Below are 23,695 nucleotides of genomic sequence, written 5' to 3'. Positions count from 1 at the left end.
TCACTAGGAGGGTGGTGAAACACTGGAATGCGTTACCTAGGGAGGTGGTGGAGTCTCCTTCCTTGGAGGTTTTTAAGGCCCGGCTTGACAAAGCCCTGGCTGGGATGATTTAGCTGGGAATTGGTCCTGCTTTGAGCAGGGGGTTGGACTAGATGACCTCTTGAGGTCCCTTCCAATTCTGATATTCTATGATTCTATGATTCTAAGTCGGCCCAAGGGAAGTGACATCTCGATCCAGAGGGCAAACGTTTGCAGCTGGGGTTTGGTTTGACCGGTTTTGAGAGAGACTGTTTGCAAAATTCTGCTCTGGGTGCTTCTCTAGCTTTTCCAATACTCCCTAAGTTTAGGGATGTCTGAATCTGGAACTTTCTACGACTCTCACACAGTTTTGAGCAAACTTGGGCTGGATTCCTGGCTTGTCCTCTACTCGTGGTTTCATATTAGCTGGGCCCATACACACAAAAGGGAACGGCCTGGACCCCACCCAGCCCCGTCAAGAAAGAGAGTTTCATAGGAGTTAGTCCTGTAGCTCCAATACTTTCGTTACTGAACATTTTAACACCACACCAGAAAGCTGCCTCTAGAATTCCATTTACATCTTTTCTTTGTACTTTCTTGGGGAAGCCGCACACTGGAACACTTGTTGACAGAACAAGGAGTAATGGTCTCAAGTTGCAGTGGGGGAGATTTAGGTTGGATATTTGGAAAAAACTTTTTCACTAGGAGGGTGGTGAAGCACTGGAATGGGTTACCTAGGGAGGTGGTGGAATCTCCTTCCTTAGAGGTTTTTAAGGCCCGGCTTGACAAGCCCTGGCTGGGATGATTTAATTGGTGTTGGTCCTGCTTTGAGCAGGGGGTTGGACTAGAACCTCCTGAGGTCCCTTCCAACCTGGATATTCTATGAGTCTATGAATACAGTGTCCGTCTGCCTTCTCAGGCTGGAGATCTCTTATTAGACAAAGATTTTTGCAACCCTTCTTACATCTGTTCTACAATAAAATAATAATAAGTGTTGCCAACAATGAGAAATTACATAGGCTTATGGGTAAATATCAAGATGCTGACAGAGAACATTTGACCTTGAAGGGGAGGAGCAAGACATTTTAGATGGAGGTGAAAATTTTCACCTCTCTTGCCCCCACTGCAGTTTGTAATCCACCAATTGAGAAACAGTCTAGTTTGTAGGGTACTGGACTGGGCTTTAGGAGACCCGGGCTCTTGGCCCAGCTCTGCCACTGATCTGCTACATGACCTTGGGCAAATCACCTTCTTTCCCTGCCTCTAGTTTCTGGGAAAGTAACTGATTTCAGCCTAGCCAGACCTCAAAACTGTCCCCTCACCGCTAGATTTTATTTCCCAATCCAATCCACACCCTTTCTTTACATAAGGCAACACCCTGGGATGGATTGCCAGATATCAGGGATTGAACCTAGGACCTCTGCATCTAAGGCCACAAGCCTGTCTGAGCTAAAAGACCCACACTGTTAACTCAAGCACTATAGTAGATTGAAACCTCCTTGTAGTTAGAGGAAAACCCCATGCTTACAGCATAGCGCACTGTATCTTTAGACTGTCAACTCTTGGGATGGTCTCATACGAAGCAATTGTGCAGCTCCTAGCACAACCAGGTCCTGATCTTGGTTGGGGCTCCGGTTGTTACTGCAGTATAAAAGTGATTGAGATATGATGGCTGAAACATGGCATCTGTCACTACCTTTGCCTAACACCAGGCATTAGAGAAGAGGGTAGGGAGCATCACCTGGAGTTCTGTGTCTTCCTCCTCTAAGGAATTCAAATCTTGCACTGCAAGTTGGCAGAGAACGGCATTTCATCCGAGCCCCTGCTGTATGCGGCACATCCCCGCTGGGTTTCATTTAACCTTAGCGTGATTAAGCCTTTCACTCTGCCAGCACAAGACAATGCATCCAGCAGCAAGCAGGCCGGCCGAGACTATCATGCGGCTCCACCAGGATTTATGAATAGACTTAATGTTTCATAAAATTCTCATTTGCAATGATTATCTTTAATTCCCAGGGGATTACTATTTCTTTTTTATAAAGAAAGAAGTGGGACGTTTCATGGCAGCCCAGAGATTGCGGTGAAAATGCAGAGAAACTGCTACGAGGGGGCTAGAAAGGATTGGTCCCCCCGATGCAGAATGGACTAGATCCAGAGGCACTTGCCCATCAACTATTTCTGTTCCATTTGATTTTTAAATCCAGGTCACCTATTGTGGGAGAGTGAATTTAAGCAGCTCCCCTGTAGGGCTGTGCTGTATTCGTTATATTGTAGCATCCAGAAGCTCCAGCCCCGCTGTGTTAGGTGCTGTACAGACACGGAACGGATGGTCCCTGCCCTGAAGAGCCCACTATCCAAGTGGAGAGGTGACAGGTGGATGCAATAGACCAGGGGAGGGCGCAAAGCGATGGGGAGAGGATTCTGATTGGCTGTGGTTAAAGAGAGCTCCCAGCAACGTGCCACCTGATGCTATCCAGAGTCCAATCAACAGCCTGGGTGACAGAAAGAGTCTCCCCCGGGTTGAACTGATGCTTCTAGTGATAGAGACTAAGGATTTGCTCCAGCAACAATCCTCACTGACCTCTCTCCCCAGATCTGGGAACAGCCCGGGGTTTGTCAGATACTGACTGTCTTTGCTAATGGAGCTCAGCTAGCAGAAGTCTGTGTCCATCCAGTGGATTTCTGCTAAGTCAGATAAATAGTCAGAACAGTAGCATAGTCTCTCTCAGGTGGCCTCCAAGGTCCAAAAACTTCACAGTTGGAAGTGACCCCTGCACGGACAGGGTCACTTGGGGGACTTTTGAATTGAGAGTGAGTCTAGGGTGGGTGGAAGGTATCAGCTCACCAGGCCTGGGGACTGACGTCACACCTGTGTGACGGGGGCAACAGGGTGAAGCCGAGCAGGCCTTACCCACAGCGTGCTCCAGTAGGTCACCTGTGATGTGGAAAGCGGCCGCAGGGGTGAGAGGGAACAGAAGAATGGCCATACTGTGTCAGACCAATGGTCCATCTAGCCCCGTATCCTGTTTTCTGCCAGGTGCTTCAGAGGGAATGAACAGAACTGGGCCGTCAAGTGCTCCATCCCCTGTCGTCCAGTCCCAGCATCTGGCAGTCAGAGGCTTAAAAGAGTGAGAATGACTCTTCATCAGCAGAGCGGGGAGTTGAACCAAGGTCTCCCACATGCCCAGTGCGTACCCGAGCTCCTGGGCTAACGGCTGTCAAAGTTCAGGCTGCATGGCCCGTTGAATCCTCTGCCGGGACTGACAACCCTACAGATGCCAACAGGTGCTAGCTAACTGCCCGCTAGCAGCCTGATCCAAAGTCTATTGAGTCAATAGAAAGACTCCCGTGGATTTTGGATTAGGCCCTAGCTCCTGCATGGAGGCCCCAGCCTGTTCCAGTGCGCTCCCCTTAACAATACCTGCTTCTCAGAGCATATCCCGGCCGCACTCCTGAAAGCACGTTACAAAAGGAAGTGTCGTGGTCCCCATTTTTATCAATAGAAAACTGCGACCCAGAAAGGGGAATGATGGTGCCTAAGGTCACACAGAAAGTCAGTGCCAAAGCAGGGACTAAAACCCAGATCTTCCCACCAGGCAGCCCAGTGCATTAGCCACAAAACTATCCTTGCTCCTTTTTCACTTCTCCCCAACGGCAGGGCGAGCGAACCTCGCACATTACGTTAATGTGGCTGTAACTGACTGGCATGTAATTTAATTACGGCATGCTTAAAAGATTAAATCCGCGATTAACAGAATTTATGTGGATTAGCACGGGAGGATGTGAAATCGCTGCCAGCCCACTACACCGCAAAGCGGCAACCTGCACCATGCTGCAAAAAGGGGATTTGGGTGTGTAGCCCTTACATCGCTAGCAATACCAGCGGGTCCAGCTCCGGTCTACAGCATGAGCAGGAAGTAAGTGCACTTGAATGAGTGACCTCTAAAGAGTTCAGTCAGCTACAAGGAGACGGAAATCGCTCCAGAGGAAGAGGGGACCCTCAGGTTCTAGTCAAGTGGCTGGAGCTGCGTCTGCGAGGGTGAAAACAGGAAAGCAATTAGGAGGAACACCTGCTGCCGTTCCGCTGCACAAGATGCACAGGCTGGGAGGGAGTCTCCAGAAAGCCCGTCGCTCTCCGAGGTTCCCAGGACAGCTGGGAGCTGAGCTATTTGCAATATGGACAGGAGTTCGTACCTCTAGTATATGGGTGATGCTACTAATAACCTCCTCTCTTCTCTGCCTGCTTTAAAGCTGTTAGGGAAAGAATGAACGGATGATCCGGTGGTTAGGATGCTAGGCTAGGACTCTTGAAACCTAGGTTCAATGTCCTGCTCTGCCATAGGCTACATGACCTTGGGCAAGTCCCTTAGGTCTATGTGCAAGTTTTGTCCCTGTGTAACTATTTCAGCTGGGGAGAGATTTTACTGAAGTAGTTACAGAGGCACATCCGTGCTAGGAGAACAGTGCCATACAGCAGGCTAGTGTATTTCTGTCCCTTGGGGGATACCATCACAGACGTGTGGGGCTGGATGATCTCTCAAAGTCTTTACAAGTCCCACCCTCTTCACTAAGGCTGGACCAAGTATGCCTAGACCAGCCCGGACAGGTGTTTCCGTCACTGGAGGTTTTTAAGAACGGGCTGGGTAGATTCCACAACCTGCCTTGGAAGCCTGTTCCAGATCTTCAGCTACCCTCAGAGTTCTAGTCAACTGTTTACTAGTATTGAACCTAAATATCCCACGCTGAAGATTAAGCCCATTACTTCTTGTCGTAACTTCAGTGACTACGGAGAACACATTAAACTGGTATAATTGTGTCCACACTAGTAGGGTCACGTTGCTTTTACTATGCTGGTCTAGTTAAGGGGGTACAACGTGTGGTTGTAGACAAGGCTTTAGTCTCCGTATGCATCCCCGGTCTGTAATACGGGGCTAACAGCACTTCCTTTCCTTCACAGAGCGGCTGTGAGGAGAACGACATTTGTCCAGTGCTCAAGCTGCTATGGTAATGAGGGTTGTAGGAGTACGTAAGATTTTCAGAGCACGCATAAAGTCGGACATGCTTTACCTTTTGCTAATCGACAAACCTGATATCTCATTTCCCATCAAGGTTCCTCATTGTTAAGGCCACATTGCTTTCATGAACAGGCTACAGAAAGTTACGGGTGACAATAGGCATCCAGGAGGGAGGGCAACTTCTACTGCCTGGCGTATCAGTGACACTCAAAACACAGACCATGTAGATTTGATTAATGCTATATACCGGACCCCACAGTCCCTATGCAGGCTGGAGGCTTGGCCTGGGCTTTGGAGTTTTCCTGAGAAGATACCAGGTTGCTGGTGGCCTTTATGATGGTCTAACGGCTGACAGCTGGAGGGGGGATTTGTTGGGGGTTAAAGAGGGGAAATTACATGGAGAGCAATATTTAAACACAGGCCAGACACCCGCAAAAAGAGAAGAGGACAGGTCTGGAAGTTGGAGTGGGTTGGGGAGAGACTGATGCCTTCCACGAAAGTTGGTCTCCATCCATAAGCTCAGATGAAAGGAGAATGATGTGCAGCCAAGGCTGACTTCATCTCAGCAGCATCCACCAAGCACAGAATGACAGAGGTGCATCTCCTCAGGAACACTGGGCCTCCCCCCACCTTGCCCCCTCCCAGTCACAGAGATCAACAGACCATTCACAGCCCCCTTCTCCCCTCCAGGATGGGCTGGTGCTCTCTGTGGGCATAAGAGGACACAATTATTCCGGTTGCCACCATCAGACCCTGTCCTCCCACCCCCTTCTCCCACCGGGAGCGACAAAGGCAGTAGAGAAAATTACAAATCAAGCTATCAAGTCTCTGCCTTGAGGGGGGGATTGTAGGGAAGAGGGGGAGAAGACATCAGAAATCAATTTTCTGCTACACCAGCTGTAGCTTTTTCTGCTGATTGTTGTGCATCATCTGTTGTTCAATGCAGCATCGTACTGCCTGAACACAGCTGGGAATTTTATTACTCAGCCCACACATGGATACCTGCAAGACAGTGACACTGAATAGGAGACATGGTCCAAATCAAAATGAGATTCAGATGGCTTAAGTATATTAAGGACATACTGTAAATAAGTCCATGATACAGATAGGACAAAAGTTATTACTGGAGTAGAACAGATGATCCAGCTGTTCTACTGAAGCTGGCTATAAACATTTTTCCAGCCCTTATGTAATTTACAGCAGCCTAAAGGCTGCTCTATGTTATGCCTGCTTGACCAATCCACCAGCTAGGGAATCTATCAGCGTGAGGCGCTCTAACCATGCCCCCTCCTTCCCTTCGTTCACCCCTAACTCTCCACTCGTAAGGGCCACCTGGGGGGAAAAAAATCTACATCCTGGGAATTTCCAACTTCCCTGTACCCTTCTGCTGCCTGAATGACACAAAGCAGTCAGAAGAGCAGGAGCAGGCCTGAAGACTAGTCTATTTAGTCAGTTACGTCTCTGCCATTGATTTAAATGGTACCAAAGCTCCCCCAACTTCAATGGAGCCAGGATTTCTAGTCAGTTTCACTTTGTTGCAATGCAGGAGAAATCCAAAGCAATTGTGTTTGCAACATCCAAGGGAATGCTGAAGATAAATAACTGATTTATATGAATTTCATCACAATAAATCTGTCTTATCAAAGGCATTCATCTACCCTATTCACGGTGTGGAACAGTGTTTATAAGCATTTATCACTGGGATATCCAAACACCATTAGTTTTGGTTTGTTTAAGTCTGATTGATTTAAGGCCAAAAAGCAACAGATAGCACTTCAAGTAGCTGCCAGAGGCCCCTTTAGCCTGCCACGGTGCTGGTTGGGGGGAAAAAGGCAATTTAATATTCTCAAAATAAAGCAGATAAAAGACCTCATGAGTTTTTTTCTAAAGCTAGAGTGTGTAGTTTTGGAAAGTGTTTGTCTTCCCTCCAGCCCATAAAATATGAAACCAGAGACACATTTATTTTTTTCCAATTTATAAAAAGTGTGGCTTTAAAAAAAAACAACAAAAACCAAAAACTATTTTTCAAATAAAAGTTTTTTCTTTGAAACTTTTGACCAGCTCTGAGTGATGGCAGCTGTTCCCTGCCCCCTCCTCAAGAGGTTCTGAAAAGGCTAGGGGACTAAGAAGATACAGTAGTTGCTATCAACAGATCACTTGCCAACAGATTTCCCCAATACTTTCCTATTCTAAGCACAGGGGAAGGGGTGGGGGGAGAAATCTGTTGACTCAGACACTGCTGTACCAAGGGCTGACTTTTAAAATAGTGTCTGTAGTAAGAGGCTTGTTTCCCCACTTAGGGTGTCATTATTAAAGCAGACCTTTGGCAATAAGACCTGTTTTAATGCTGCTGGCAATTTATGCGCTGCGGCAAGTCCTTATTCTTTCCTTTTGTGTTTGTTCTCCTGGTACCCCAGTGGCTAGGGTAGGGGATTCCACGGCCAATATATAGCCAGGGGCATAATCCTAGGGGGCTACTGTTTAGTGAACATTGTTCAATAGTGGGGCTCTAATCTTCATGAGGTTAGAGTGACGAATCCAGTGAATGGGTGTGTCACCATAACGGTGCAGTAATGAAGTACTTACAGCAATGACTTTGGGGAACTCCCCCTCTCCCCCCAGTAACTAGTACACCAGGGACCAGACGCTCTGCTGGTGCAAGTTGTTACGCTGCCATTGACATTAATGGAACCAGTTCATACGAGCTGAGGACCTGGCCCACTGGAGACATCGGGAATTATTTGTCAGTTTCAGTGGCAACAACGGTGATTACACGAATCTGCCCCAGAGACTCAGCCGGTTTGGTCCTGAAAATCTGGAGGACTGTCTGAACCTTGGGAGGAGTTCCTTTCCCTGCAGATGCCCTTCTCCTTGATCCTAGAGACACCCTATCCCCACAGCCTTCAGTGCTTCCTCCATGATCCCTCTGCGATGCAGACCAGGTTCCTTCTCACTCTCCCTAAGTAACCCAAGATGGTTCTTAACCCTCCACTCCCCCTTATTGAGCCCAAGGGGGTTGACCTATTTGGGGGATCTGCCAGCTACTTCCTTCAAGCCTCCCATTCACTCTCAACACACCCACAGAGCAGAAAGTTTGCACCCTAGAGGAGCCCAACCTACAATGCCAATGGACAGAAGAACCACCCCAAAACCTAAGAAGCTCAAGAGTCTTGTAAGAATCCAAACTCCACTATGTTCTCCACGTCGTAGAAGACAAATATGCTGTGTGTTATTGTGAACTCTCATTAAAGAGAATGATTTGAGGCTAATGGTATTTTAAGTTCCTAGAATGGCAGAAGAGAAGCCAGAAGTTGAGGCATTTCAGGTAAGCCTTATCCCTTGTATCATTAAAGAAACACAGGTGACTTTCTCCAAGGTTACACAATGAGTTAATGTCACATTAAGAAATAGAAGCCAGGAGTCCTGTGGGCTATTTTCTTCTCTAACTACTAGAGACCACTCCCTTTCCAGAGCCAGAAATAGAACCCATGTGGTTTCAATTCCTAGTCCCCTCCTTTAGCCACCAGATCAACTTAAAAGTTGTCACAAAGGGAGTTTGTTTGGTCTGAGCTGAGGAAGCTGGTTATTAATTATGCATTCGTTTACCCACCTCTATCAATAACTTTGCTGGTCTAATTCTGTGACAACAGAACTACTTTCTTCAATACAAGACATCTACACTACATACTGCACTTTTCCTACAGATTTTGCTTCATAGTTTGCACAGTATCCAACTCCAAGCTTGGACATTAAAAGGTGCACATGATTTTCTGCTGTGCATGATAATTGGAGTGCTACACTGTGGACTCTTCATTATGCAGTTACGACGAGCTCATAAACCAGAAGGTAAACGGACAATGGATTTCGTTACCACCAGTCAGATAACTGCACCTGTGTCCCTGCCTGGTCTGAGTACACCTGCTCCGCCCGCTGGCCACTGCCCTTTCAGGTTGGAGGCCTCTAGCCAGCATCTTCTCTCGGGGTGGAATCACAGGATCTTCCCACTTTCAGAGCAGGCCCCATGTTGCAATCCCGTTATAATTGGCCTCATCAGGCCTGTATTTACATTCAGGCCCTGCAATTCTTTTTCCTCTAGGGCAATTACAGTGGTAACCAGTGACCAGCCTCCTCATACAGGAGTTTTATTTAGAACAAAAGCATTTAAGGGGAAACGTGCTTGCCAGCGAGCCAGCCTGTATTCATATCTCGCTGCTGTCACCCATGGTTTATCATTGCCCAGCTCTGGGCAGGCCGAACTCTGCAGAGCCTGTGTCTGCCTGTCGCCCCTCCTCCTCAGAAGAGCTAACTCTAGTGTTTGATCTCCAGGCTCCTAGTGTTAGCAAGATTTATTTTGCCACTCGTTGGAGGGCAGATACAGGATCCTTGACGCTTACTCCCATTGTCTTTCAAGTATATGCTTGGGTGTTCTTATCTGGCAAGCCACTGTATCACCTGCATACATAGCCCCTGTTGAAGTCAAGTGTTCTGAGCATTTAGGTATTCCAGTATATCCCCCAATGCATAGGGTTACCATACGTCCGGATTTTCCCGGACATGTCCGGCTTTTGGGGGCTCAAATCCCCGTCCGGGGGGAAATCCGCAAAAGCCGGGCATGTCCGGGAAAATCGGGGCTGGGGGCATGGTGCCGGGCCGGGAGCCGGGCCGGGCGCGCGGTGCCGGGCCGGGGGCCAGGTTGGGCCAGGGTCGCAGTGCCGGGCCGGGCTGGGCGCGGGGCCGGGCGGGGAACCGGGGGCGCGGAGCCGGGCCCACGGGGCTGGGAGCCGGGGGCCGCGGGGCCGGGAGCGGTCCGGGGTCGGGGAGCCGGGCCCCGGGGTCGGGGAGCCGGGCCGCCGGGGGTGGTCGGCTGGGGCCGGCACCCCAGGGCCCGAGCCGACCCAGGCTGGAGCCGCCGGGGGCCAGCCTGGGCCGCGCCTCCTCCCCCCACACTCCCCCTTACCTGCTACAGGCTTCCCGCGACTCAAATGTTCGCGGGAAGCAGGGGAGGGGTCGGAGACTTTGGGAGGGGGCGGAGTTGGGGTGGGGGGCATGGGCGGGGCTGGGGGCGGGGCCCCGGGGAGTGTCCTCCATTTGGAGGCACAAAATATGGTAACCCTACCAATGCACAGTAACTTCTGCTCACTGACCAGGCCTTGTACAGCGCTCATGAAGTTATTACTTCACAGTATTCATCACTAATGACAGACATGGAGCTGATACAGACAATTAGACCCAAAGTCTGTTAAAAACATTGCATTTCCACTAGTTATTCTCAGTAAAATAGTGGCCTTTTCGGTTATATGAATTAGTGGTAGTTACAGGTATCAAAAAGCATAGCTCCTATGTGCAACTGTGCAGATTCATTGCAGTCAGTGTATCTTACGATAAAGGGTGACTGATTCCCCCCCCACCCTTTATAAATGCACTACAAGTTCCTTAGAGATTAAATGACTTCTAATAAAAAGACTGATTTCAAACCTCTAACTTTGCTTTTACCATGATCCATATGATTTTGTAGCTGGACAGAACATGTTTCATGAAGGACAGGTACATAATAGGTAACAAATAATGGGTAAGAAAGAAAAACCTTCACTGAAAGGCAAATCCCCTCATGAGGCTTTGCTTTTATCCAGAGAGGATAGTGCCCTAAAACCTTTGTCTGGCAGATAATGCCACAATTTGCCTCAGTGAAGAATTAGGAAGGAAAGGAGAAGAGACTTTTTTTTAAAAAAGGTTGTTTTTTAAATCTGTCATTCTGAGCCTGCCCTGAGATTCCAAAAGCGGTGATGCATTGCATACTGGAAAAAGATTTAATATCTACACTAAAGCTAAAAACACATGGAGCTTTCAGAGAAGATGATCATGAGTTCAGTTCTACAAGGTGATGAGTGCCCTGGCCCCAATCCAGCCCAGGATTGGGATTCCAATTTTAAATTTTGTATCTTTCTGTGCAAAGTTCTACCAGTTCTTGTTCAAACACAATCTTGAATACCCCTTCCCTGAGAGCCCCCTTTCCGTGGAACCAGAGCCCTACTTTGCAGCTGTAGGCACAATGGACACCAGTTCATCAGAGCACATTATGCACCCAAGGAGTCCCATTGATTGCAATGAGACCACTTAACAAAGTTTTATGCTTGTGCTTAAAATAGGGTTACCATATTTTAATATTCTAAAAGGAGGACACGCCACAGGGCCCCGGCCCCGCCCCTTCCCTGCCCCAACTCCGCCCCCTCCCCTGAACGCTCCGTCTCCCTGCTCCTCCCCCTCCCCTGCTTCCCACGAATCAAATGTTCGCGGAAAGCCTGAGGCAGGCAGGCAGCAGGTAAGCTGGGGCGGTGGTGGGGGGGGGCGCGAGGTGGCGTGGCCCAGTCTGGCCCCCCTGGCCGGGCGGCTCCCTCCGGTGGCCGGCCCTGGCCAAGAGGCTCTGGCCCCAGCGTCTCCGGCCCTAGCGACTCCAGCTCGGCTCGGGCCCCAGCAGCGCCGGCCGAGCAGCGCCGACCCCGGTCCCGAGCAGCACCGGCCGAGCACCCCCAACCCCAGTCCCAGCGGCTCCGGCCCGGCTCGGCTCAGGCCCCGGTTCCAGACGAGCGGCTCCGGCCTGGCCCCGGCCCTGGCCGAGCAGCGCCGGCCAGCGGCTGAGCACGGCTGGCCCCAGCGGCTCCGGCTCTGGCCCCAGCGGCTGGAGCCCAGACCCAAGCCCCACAACCCCTCCCTATTTTCCCGGACATGTCCAGCTTTTTTGGAATTTCCTCCCGGACGGGGATTTGAGGACCAAAAAGCCAGACATGTCTGGGAAAATCTGGAGGTATGGTAATCCTACTTACCAATTGGTGCAAGTGGACCATTGTTACTATGGACTCTGATGAGCTGGGATTGGAATTCTTTTGGTGCTCTGAAAGGTTGCTTGGCAAGGGAAATCACCTCTTCCTTCCAGCCGCTGGATCAGGATTGCAGGGGGATTCGGTTTTTATTACCTAAAGCACAACCTCCTGTTATGTCACTTGACCCCTTCCCTGGCCCAGCTCCTTTGCTCTGGCTGCAAAGTGCCCAGTGTGACTCAGGAAGATGGGCCTAGACATGTAGCTTTAAGCCCCCTTTGCACTTGCCCAATCCCCAACCTGCTCTGCTCTCTGGGCCTAAGTCAGAGCAGCCTTCAGGCTGCTCTATCTTGCACCAGCTTCCAACAGCCACTGGAGCGGATATGGCAGCCAGCTATCAGCAAGGCACAGCTGTGTCCTGACCTCACCCCCTTTCCCCAGACCACACCCCTCCCCCACCCAGCAATGGCGATCAGGTGGACGTAGGAGCTCCTACATCAGCTCTGTTCCATGGAAGGATCCGTTTACACTGCTATGGGAAACAGGCCTATGCTATCTAGAGGAAGCCTTGACATTCGAGTTCCAGGGCAAAAGAGCTGCAGCTTAGCCCCGAGCCAGAGCATGTGATTCATTTGCACTTTGAGTCAAACCAGGACCAGCGATAGATGCCCACAGACCTGTCAGACAAAGCCAATCAATGAGCCAAGCTGGTAGAAGCTGTGCTAAGCTTCCCATCCCTCTTTGTATGTAGGTCTTACCCCTGCTTCCACCCCAGCTCTGATGGGATCGGAGCCATTGGGTGCTTTGCTGGGACAGATTCATCCTTTGCCCGGAAGACACTTTAAGCAGCCAGAGTCCACCCAAGAATTGCCACCAGAACACAGGCAGAGGCAGCCATTGTAACAGAACTGCAGAGCATCTATTCTGAAGTGGGTTCTAGCCCACGGAAGCTGATGCCCAAATAAATGTGTTAGTCTCTAAGGGCTTGTCTATACTTACCGCGCTGGTTCGGTGGCAGGCAATCGAACTTCTGGGTTCGATTTATCGCGTCTTGTCTGGACGCGATAAATCGAACTCAGAAGTGCTCCCCGTCGACTCCGGTAATCCTGCTCGCCGTGAGGAGTACGCGGAGTCGACGGGGGAGCCTGCCTGCCGGGTGTGGACCGCGGTAAGTTTGAAGTAAGGTACGTCGACTTCAGCTACGTTATTCACGTAGCTGAAGTTGCATACCTTACTTCGATTTGGGGGTTTAGTGTAGACCAAGCCTAAGGTGCCACAAGGGCTCCTCGTTGTTTTTGCTGATACATGCAGACTAACACTGCTACTGCTCTGAAACCTATTCTGAAGGCAGCTCACTTTTCCAACATGAGGTGGTGGGGCAGGGTGGGAAAAGAGGCACTCATGTCTGCTATGTGACCTTGACTTGATTCCTGGGGTACACTTTCCTCATGGCTGGTCCGGTCACTAATTCAGGACTTGGAAATTTCAGGCTCCAGAGTGCTTGCAGTTCAACCTCAGATCTAACAGAGCTAGAGAGGGAAGGAGACAAGCAAAGCGGAGCTGGTTGTAAAGAAAGACTGACTTTTCATCCTGATTCAGGATGAGAGAGTTTGAGGAGAAAAAAACCCCACCTCAAGTTCTTGTGAGCCAGGAAACCCATTTCCTGTCCAGCCCGGCACATCACTTTGAGCAAGCTGAGAAGCTCTACAGCCATTAATCGGTATTCAGTGTGTGCACTGGGAACATGCATAGCAGCTGCACTGTGTGATTTGTGGGTGCCCATGCAGAGATTGTGATAGCTCATGCAGGGATCATTACATCATAGATTCCAAAAGCAAAGGTATTATTCAGCCCTTGATGAACAGAACTCTCCATCCCGTCTATGGAAATAAATGCAGGAACACATTGGTTTGGGAAGGTAAAACTAGCGTGAAGATAGGAATTTTAACACTGGATCAGAGCCACAATCAATCTCCCGCCTCCTAGCTTCCATTAGAGAATGACTTCAAGTCGGAGTCTTTCCGTTACAGGATGTGCTTAGCCCTTGTTTCTGGCTGTCGGCGGGTTCTGGAATGGTAGAAAAGTCAGGTGCTCTTTTGAGGTTGGACCGGAGTCCATTTTTCTAGCTGCTCCCTTAGCAGTGACGTCGGCATGCACTACAGACACACCCGGCAGCACAAGCCAGTTGCAGGTCTGTATTTTAGCCCTTTTGCCATCCTGGCACCTGGACACGCATCAGAAATGCCCCTCGCAAATCAGGAAGTGGCCAGGATGATTTACACGTCCCAGCTGACCAAGTGTCTGGAAAGAGGCTGGGGCTGATCTAGTTCCTCAAAGAGGGGTTTTCGTGTCAAGCCTGGGTTTCTGCTCAAGAGCAAAATAGAAGCCAATTTTTGTTGCACTAGCACCTAGGAACCCTGGTCATGGTCCAGGGCCCCATTGTGCTGGGCACTATACCAAGAAAGCCTTTGCCTCAAAGAACCATGGTGCATGGCTGAACACACTGCTACGGATATGTAATTTCCTTAGCCTGGAACATCCGCTCCCTGCACGTTTCAGCAACATGCTTGCTGCATTACCAAGGATGGGGTCCTTAATATACACAACTCCCACAAACCTCCAACGGACGGTATTTTAACTACAGGCCTAATGTGCAGAAAGCTTAATACAACTGAAATTAAGCTTCGGCTATGTAAAGGCTTGTGCGTTAGTAATACAAGTAAGGAACATTGAGATGCAAGACAGGATGCTTCAGTGCTTTACCTTAGCCTGTTACAAGGCTGACAGTGGGCTGGGTTGCATGAAGGGACACAGACCTGCCTCTGACCTCCTATGTCAACACAGACAGGACAAGCACTGGAAAGGCTCCATAACCCAATATCAAACTTTGGAGCCATGCAGTCATCTGGTACATTCAGCTACTACTGAATAACAGCCTTCCTGTAAATATCCAGCCAATTCATTAGGCTCATCCCCATTCCAATGATTACTACATTAAGTCATAATCACTGGACACTTAAGACCAAGTGTTTGCAGATTAGGAATCCTGTTTCCTCTATTGCTCTGAAGTACATTGGAAACTGCTCAGTTTGATGGACTACAGCTCTGAGTCATCCAGCCATTGGAAAGCTCTGCCTGCCAACCAGCTATCTGTTCAGGGCCAGAATTGACATTGCAGTGATGAGCATTAGCACGGGATATTGGGGGGAGGCTGAGAAAGATTTTAAGTCATTTTATGAAGATTCAATGAGACAAGGAGATCTCATTCCACATAGGAATACAGGGTTTTCAGTACCGTCCCGGTAAAGTCTTGAAGCCAGATGCTCAGCTGGAGTAAATCAGTGTATTCCCATTGTTTCCAGTGAAGTTATGCCAATTTGCACCAGCTGAATGTCTGGTGCTTGTGTTCTAAAGACACTTTCTTAAAGAAACAGCACATAATCAACTAGTGTTCACAGAGGAACCCAAAAATATTCCATTTCCCACCCACACCTGAATTACAGGGAGGGGAATTTGTCTCAGAGGAAACCATTCCAAGAGGAAATGAGAAGTTGAGTGTAACCACATTGACTGTGTTAAAAATAGGTGTGTGTATGTGGGGGAGAGAACAGAAGTGTGAGAATCATGTTCAGGATTAGCTAGAGCTTTATATGAGAGAACAAGTCAGCTGGTATTTGAGACTGGACATGCTTATAAGAACCACATTGCGCAAGGTCCTTCGCTGATGTCTGTTACTGTAGCTCTGTGACTGCAGGTTACATCTGCTGAGGGCTCTGGTCTGCTGCCTTTTATTTTAAGGGTCAAACTATGAAGCCCCTCAGATTTTTTCCTCTCGTATACATACGCACCTCTGCCTCCGCAAAGGGGCAACAGAGTCCAGTAGTCAGAATGGCACAAAAAGCCTAATAATTGGCCACCCACCAAAATAAATTGGTACAGCAGTTGCAGGAATCAAACCCAGGTCTCCCACGTCCCAACACGAGGCCTCAACTGCACCTGTTCTTCCAGCTCAGAACCAGGACTCTGTGCTGTAAGTCACGATGCACTGCTCATTCCTCATCACACCGCCTCCCCTAGAATTAGTCATGTGCAGACAAAAAAACCACTTAGTAAAACATTGCCCTTAAATAAGTGATGGCGAGAAACGTAGCACTGTTAGGATACAGAGCTTGCAGAGGATGTGAAAGGGGTTATTTCACCGCTAGATTTATGGACGAGATCCGAGGTCCACAAGATGTATTCAGGAAGAGTGATGGTTACACACCATGTGGAGCAATCGGTGACTTGGACTCCATTCTGCACTCAGCAGCTGACTCAAGAATTGGCAAGTCATTGAGAGAGGGATCAAGCCAGCCAAGAACAAGCTTGTCAATTGCTGATCCTCTGTGTCACGACCTCTAGAGACAGACATGCCCAGTAAAATGAGTCCCACGACTTGGGGAGGCAAAGATGGGGAAAAAAATTCTCCCCAGGATCTAAAATTCATCATTTTTTAAAATCCAAGTGTTCCCATGGTAACCAGTGAGTTCGCCCCAAAGTGTGAAAAACTCAGCCCCAAACTTGAGCAAATCAACTCTTTGCTCCCATGGGAGCACACTCCAGCTTCTTTGGACCAGCAGGGTGGAGGAACAACGAGCATCCCAACTGCTCTCAAATGCCAGGATAGCAAGGACATGGGAAGACTGCATCCAGCACAAAGGATTTGGCCCTCTACACGGAGCAGCTCCACTGAAATGCAGCCACCTCTGGGTGTAGAGAGCAGCCTGCAGGTGGCTGGCACATTGGGGGGGGAAAAAATTCCCTTCCTGTTATTGTGCAAAGCCAATGACAACACAAGCATCCTGGGACCCGGCATTTATTCTGGTCAGGTAGGAATTTGTGATCTGGCTTTCAGAGGTGCTGAGCGCCCACAACTCCCAGTGGAGTGAGTGAGAGCTAGAGGTGCTGGACCACCAGGCTTTTTCCATTTTAAAAAGAAGGCTCGTCCAACAGGCCTGCCTACAATAGAGTCTGTCTCCTCTGCCTTAGACACAGGCTCTCCAGAAGGATGCAAAGCGGATGTTGGAATTCAAGCCTGTGATTCCAAGTAGCCACATTACTAGACAACTAGAACATTAGGCAAAGACAAGAAACCTTAAAGGGCCAGGAAGTGCCATGCACCCATTTGGTAAGATGAAATCAGACCCTTTAAAAAAATGTATTAAGTTGGGCTCCCCAAAAATCACTAGCCATTAAAAAGCCCCACAACCTAGGTCTTATTGTATAGTGCCTATCACCCTACATCTGCTCCCTCCCCATAGTCTGTCCCTATCTATTTAAGTTAGTTGGGAGAACAGAAGAAACTTGGTCATTAAAATTGGTCATGTTCACTGAAGGCCAGTTCTAAATCAAATTCCCTATTGCTTCTTCCATGGAGCAGGTCCCGCCATATTTAACCAACTTTCAAAAATTGTTAGCAAAAGCCAATGTTCAGATCCAGCGTCCCTAATGATTTCAAATGGGAGAATTAGCTTATTGATCGATGGCCTAATTGTTACCACTAATGACAGCTGTCAGCCCAGGGGTGGTGTGGGAGCGAGATGGTGAGGGAGAGCGAAGGCCACTGAGACTAACAGTCAGGCGAGCGATATGGGCCAGCCGAGTCTTTGGCTGTGTGACCCACATGGATCTCGGAATTATTCCAGGTTGTGAACAGTCAAGCAAAAAGTTAATTAAATTACACTTTAACAATGAGGTCAGTCTCTAAAAGGTTAGACATCAATATGCATTCAGAGCATATTGACTTGCCTGCACTGTTTGCATGATAATGCACAGATCCCCCTGCTCTGTAAATTAGCCCATCCTTTCCATTGTTCTTTCCCTCCCCTTCCTCCTTTGTCTGAGGAAGGCAGTGTCATAGAGTCCCCTGCAGGGCTATAAAACCCCCACAAAACGGTTTCAGGGAATGTCGAGTGACCTTGTGGCTCTGAGCTGAGGCCGTTCTGATGCTCTGGCAGCAACTTCATCTCTATGGGCTCAGGCGAGAAGCTGGCTTTGACCAGGCCCCCTTCCTCCCCTGCATGAGCTGCTCACATCAGCAGACCCTGTGTGGTCAGGAGAGCAGCTGGCAGCCGGTGGCTACTCCCTACACAGGTGAGCAGGGAGTGGGCATGCAAGGGAAAGGTTGGTTCTTCCAACCAGCATGGAAACCAGTACTGCTGAGCAATAACCTACACCAGGGAAAGGGCTGGCCCAGCTTCCTTCATGAGAGGAGGGGAAGCAAGAACTAAATGTAAAGCTTGAGTCACAGTTCAGTCCCTACCCTGCTCCTTATGCAGTACTGGTGCCCATAGGTGTAGCCACTTCCAAGGGCTGGGTTGCAAGATGCAAATCCAGCTCCTAGAATTTTGTCTCAACAAGCGATGGTCCAAACCACAATCCCAATTTCACATGCCCCGAGAACTCAGCGTGGATCCAGATCGGAATCTGCCAGATGGTCCTTCACTTTAGATCTGGCCGAACCCAACCATCCCTGACTTTCAAAAAATCCACAGACGGCAGCTTGAGGTCCAGCTCTGCACGAGCTCCAGAGAAGCCCTTTCAGCAGGTGCCATTAAATGGGAGATGCTACTATGTGCTAGGGAGCTGGGAACATCGGGCTTCCGAGTTAACGTAGAAGCTGGACAAACCGATTTGTCCAGAGTCAGAACCTCTCTTCTGGCCTTTGCCCAACGCTTAAACCCAATCCAAAATGGCCCTTCCAAAGAGCACAGAAATATAGGGCCCAGCCTGGGAGGTGTTCCTTCTCCAGTGTTGAGAAAGAGTTTGCCACCCTGCTCTTCCCATTCTTTAGGATGCAGGCCCTGGAGGAGTGAGGTGTTGCCACACCACTGTGCAGGGATCTCCATCTGAGTCAGTTGCTCAGCATTGCACCCTGACCAGCACAGCTGGCAGGACCCAGGTGTATGGCCATCACCATGCTGGAAGGTGCTTGCACAAAGCACCCCCCTTGGAGTAAGCTGGTCTGCTTGTAGGAGTAAGTGCTCATCTGTAGGGTTAAGTAACGGTTCCACAACCAGGCCCCAACTCAAAGCACGTGCTTAAGTCTATGGTCTTCAGTGGGACTTCGGCCGGTACCTACATGGTTTTGCTGAGTAAACAGGGACTTAAGCATGCACTTTGCTTGAATTGTGGCCTCAGCATTTATCAGAGCCTGACCACAGTGGGCCAGACTCAGCTGGTATAAACTGCCCCATCTCCATCTACATCAGTAGAGTGTTTTCATCCAGGTTTCTAGACATTCACCTTCTGCTGAATCCCTGGCAGACTAGCCCTGCCTGTCCCTGGCTCAAACCAGGGGTGAGTAGCCAGCAGGCTGCCTGCCTCCCCATAGGGAAGATCCTACAGAACCTCACAGTGCAGGGAGATCAGTCAGATCTCCCCGAGTTAGCGCCGTTCGATCTGAAAGGACACGGTGGGCAGACCTGAGGCTGTCGGTCCTTAAGGCTGACTCCTCAGCCAGCGTAAGTTGGCCTAGCTCCAGGAGAGAATGCAACGAAGGTGATGGATGGACGCTGGGATCTGGCTGTGTGCAATGCTAATAGCTACACCTTGTCACCCAAGACCTGGGCTTGAAAGGCTGGTACAGCATCATTTACCCAGCAGAGTGAAGGGAAGAAAAACGGCTCCCCCGCCTCTCCCCCCGCAAACTCTGCTTTAAGAATCTGGATGATGTTGTTCCAACACTTAAAGGCAGAGAAAACAGATTGGCAAGAGGAAAGAAAAGATGCAACAAGTTGCCTGGAAACCAGATCTTATAAGTGCCTAAAAGTAATGATCAAAGCAAGAAATCTGTTACGCAGGTGGCTGGGAAATTGGAAATCCATTGGAGAGACGCCTCCTGCTTTTTTAAAAAAAGAAAGATTACGATTCATCCTTCTTCTTAGCAGTCTCACGCTCTTGCTCCTGACCCCGACTGGCTGTAGGTTAATGGCATGGAGAAAAGCCTTTATATTCACCCAACAGACCAGGCATCTGAGATTCAGGGTAAAGAACCCATCCTTGAGATGCAGTTTCCCCACTCCACATCCTCAAAGCAGTAGGTTGCTAGGGCAACAAAGCTTGCCAGGAGACCCTCATGAGCGGCCCGACTCCTCCCACTCTCAAGTAGGGATACTTGGGAAGCAGAAATAGGAGATTTTACTAGAAGCAGGTCATTGCAAGGGGCACTTTGGCCCTCAAGACTAATTGAGAGGGGTCAGCGTTCAGTTTCCTAACTAGAGCTGTATGGAAGCCCAAGTATCCTTGGTATGCAATAGTTATAAACCCAGCCCAGGTTTGTCAGGCATATCCTTAAAGAGAATGCAGCTTCATAGTCAGCCTAGACCCATCTTTGAATTATTCACTCAGATTAGGGGTGGGGTGTGTGTAGGGGGGGGAGGGGGCAGAAGTCCTGTGTTCCCTCTAGTGGCTGGACCATGGACGAGGGTTGCGTGCTTTGCTGCTCCAGCTAACAGAACTAGTTTAGCTCTAAATGCTCAAGCATCAGAGAACTGGTCTAAGTGGATCCAGGGACAATGCATAGTTCAGTTTCAAACCTTCTCATCCCAGCATCTTCTTTCAGGCCCACTGGTACCACCCTGCAAAGCATGCGAGTTACCCAGGAGGGATCTGACCCTGAAGCTGCTCCACGTCTACTCATGGTTGCAGAACTGGGCCAGCAATAGTCATGTTGAAGACCAGGAAAGGGGTATTGTCCGAACCCTCTACTTCCATCATACATCAGCCAAGATGAATTAGAAAGGGAGGCAATATGAGCTAGTGGTCAGAGCAAGGCAATCGTGAGATCTGGATTCTGGCATGGGCTTGCTATAGGACCTTGGACAAGACACTTTTCCTCCCAGTGCTGCAGTTTACGGGTCTGGAAAATGGGGATACCTACCACCTTCGTAGAGCACAGAGCCCCAGGTGTAACAGGCAGAGTGCTGTTAGCATCTCGCTTCCTTTGCTATGCTCCAGGTCTCACATCCAGTAGGTCATTGCTCCCTTGGCTTTCCAGGGATGGTGCAAGCTACAGCTCACCCACTCTTTCCACTGTGCAATCCACAGTAACTCGCCCAGCTGCACTCTCCTGAAGTCAGCAAACCGCTAATAACCCCTCCAGAGGGCTGAAATCTGCACTCCACCAGCTTCCAGCCCATCATCAGTTAAGGGGGCCTGGTTCTTACACACCAGCCTCACTGCAGTTGTTTCCTAGCCAGCAGTGCGTTTACAACTGCCCAGCAATTTGGAGCCAGCTTTCCAGACAGCCTCCCTGCCGCGCATGGCTGCCAGAGTTTGCTCCTGGCTGATTGAACCAACGTGGTATCAGGATGTGGACGTCCATGGTCACATGACCAGCTCTATGGCTCCTATACGCGGACGTGACTTCACACCCAGATACCCCACAGTAATATACCAACGTCAGCACTCACAGCCAATGTGAATTGGAAGGCCCATAGACAGGGGATATGTTCAGCCAGATCTTGCCCCACCTTTGGGCCCTAAACCCAGTGGATCAGGCTGCAGGATGAAGAACTGCCGTCAGGGATCCTACACCAACCTATGTCCTGCAGCCAGTGTAGGTGGCATCCTTAAGCATCCTTGTGCCATGGTAATTGTCATGTACTCCTTGTCCATGCTAGGCTGCGGGCCTGCTACTAGCAGGTCAGGCTTCCATAGCTGATTTGGCCTGGCTAGAGAGCTTTCCTCGTGGAGCAAGAAGAATCTCTTATCTAAGATATACCTGGCAGTGCATGAAGTGACTGTTACCAGCTCAGGTCAGGTATTATGTTCCTCCCCTAGGTGGAACCATGTGTAACAGGACGTCGTTTTAGCATTCCATCGGTTATCTTCATCTGCCTGAGAAAACCCTGGAGTTACAGGCAGTTGGCATTGCACGGGTCATCTCCCTTCCCGCCCCTGTTCCCACCCGCCCCATGCAACTGAGACGCATCAGCGAGGCCTGCAAAGCTACCTTTGCTCCCAACCCCAATTTGGCTGCAACTCAGGACCAGGCCCCTTGTTTCTCTGCCTCAAAAACATATTGCCACCCAGGCACCAGGATGCACATGCTACCATTACCCTGGGCTAGACGGCAGCAGAACAGCTGGAGGAGACCTACCAAGGAAACAAGCATCAGGGCCGGTGCATTTTGGAACACGAGGCTGCGAGTACGACCCCTGCTGTTGTCATGACATTGTGAATGGTGGGAGCATGGTGTAGTCACCATGGAGGCGGCCAGGGTGGCTGCAGATTGTGTTTGGGGGGGGGAAGGGGGGGGAAACAGTCCTACTCCTAAGTATCATCTTGCAGGATATGTACTGACAGGGACAGCACATGGGGAGAGGGAAAAAGAGAAAGAGGGATGAAAGGAAGAGAGAATGGAATTTGCATGAGCTCCGAATGCTGTTTCAAAGACCAGATAGGATTAAAAGCCAGGATGAAGTGTCTAGCTGTGGTAGCCTCTGCAAGGGGCGTTGTGTTTAGAGCAGGGGAACCATCATGGGAGCAACAAAAAGAAAACCACTGGGTTTATCAGAAGAGATTAACTCACCTGCATTAAACTGCAGGAGCAGAGCTGGAGGTAGTTCAGGCCACCCCCTAACCAATCACTCCAGCAGCTAGTTACAGATACTATCACGAGAATGAATCTGCCAGTGGCCATCTGTACCCCGAAGGCAGAACACTACTTCGAACCTTTGGCATCACACACACGCACCCCACAGTGCTGGGTATTCCCCCCCCCCCCCAAGACTGCTATGGAGGTGGGGTGAATGCACAAGGCATCAACTCAGAACTCAACATAAACCTTTGGGGAGTTCAGTTCATTCCCCCTTCCCACACCCCACTTTAAGCAGGTTTCATTTTTAACCACATTTCCTGCTCCCAGTTGGGAGCAGAGGCACCAAAATGCTACAAGACCCTAGACAATCAGCAACCCCTGGACCCAGGAGATCCACCACTAATGGAAAAGATCAGCAGACAGTCCTTTGCCATTCCAGGACTACACTAGTCTTGCTCAAGGTCTGCCCTAGTCTGCCCCCTTGAGGCAGAGAGGGAAGGAGGGGCTTCCCCCCCTTAGGTCCTGTCAGAGGCCCCTAAATTCAAGTGGGGGCACACACCAGGCCACCACTTGTTTCATCGCAGCTCATGTCCTTCCACCTCCACCACGAGCCTATAGATTCACCCCTTTCTGCAGCACCCCCCAGCAGCTTGACTGAACCACTTACCATGCCAAGGTTTCTTCCTCTCCCCGCTCTTCCCAGCACTCCTCTACCAACCCTTTGTTCAGCCAGCTTTATGCAGACACTAGGAGTTCACACCACTTCTTCCAACTTCAACTACCCTTCACCTGCCCAGTCTGCTCCTTATATCCCTGGCACTCCTTCCCAGCATGCCTTGCTGCAGCCTACAATCCCCAGGGTCTCCCTGGAAACTACAACTCCCACAGTTCCCTTGCGCCATGATGAACCAGGATGCGGGGCTGTGCACAGCCTCTAGCTTCCCTTAAAGGGCCAGTGCCCTGTTACAGGGACACACACACAAAATGATTAATTCAGGAAACTTCAGACATTGAGGGATTCCTTCCTTTATTGGAAATGGCTCTTCCTAGGACTTCGTTTCATGATTCAGTTGTTCTGATGAAAATAAATTGTGACAAGGGAGGGGGACCCCCAAGGGCCAGAACCTCAGCTGGTGTAAGTCGGTGTAGCTCCATTGAAATATATAGGGCTTCACTGATTTGCACCAGCTGAGGGTCTGGTTTCACATCTGCATGCAGTGTGTGGCACTTTGGCACAGGTCCTCAAAGGGATCTGAACTCAATGG

The 23,695-nt window shown here is 49.7% G+C and overlaps 1 protein-coding gene across 1 annotated transcript in view; it reads right to left on the bottom strand.

Annotated features, from left to right (window-relative positions):
- LOC101945120 (gap junction beta-5 protein-like) overlaps nucleotides 1-23,292 on the bottom strand; it is a 99,944-nt gene extending 76,652 nt beyond the window's left edge. The window contains exon 1 of the mRNA XM_024104254.3: nucleotides 23,098-23,292. The gene's annotated coding sequence lies outside the window, so the exon portion shown is untranslated. The remainder of the gene's footprint in view (nucleotides 1-23,097) is intronic.
- Nucleotides 23,293-23,695: the final 403 nt, after the last annotated feature.

This window comes from Chrysemys picta, chromosome 23, assembly GCF_011386835.1.
Source record: "Chrysemys picta bellii isolate R12L10 chromosome 23, ASM1138683v2, whole genome shotgun sequence".
NCBI classification, from domain to species: Eukaryota; Metazoa; Chordata; order Testudines; family Emydidae; genus Chrysemys; species Chrysemys picta.
The sequence above is the reverse complement of the archived record's forward strand: the minus strand, read 5'-3'. Positions and strand labels throughout refer to the sequence as shown.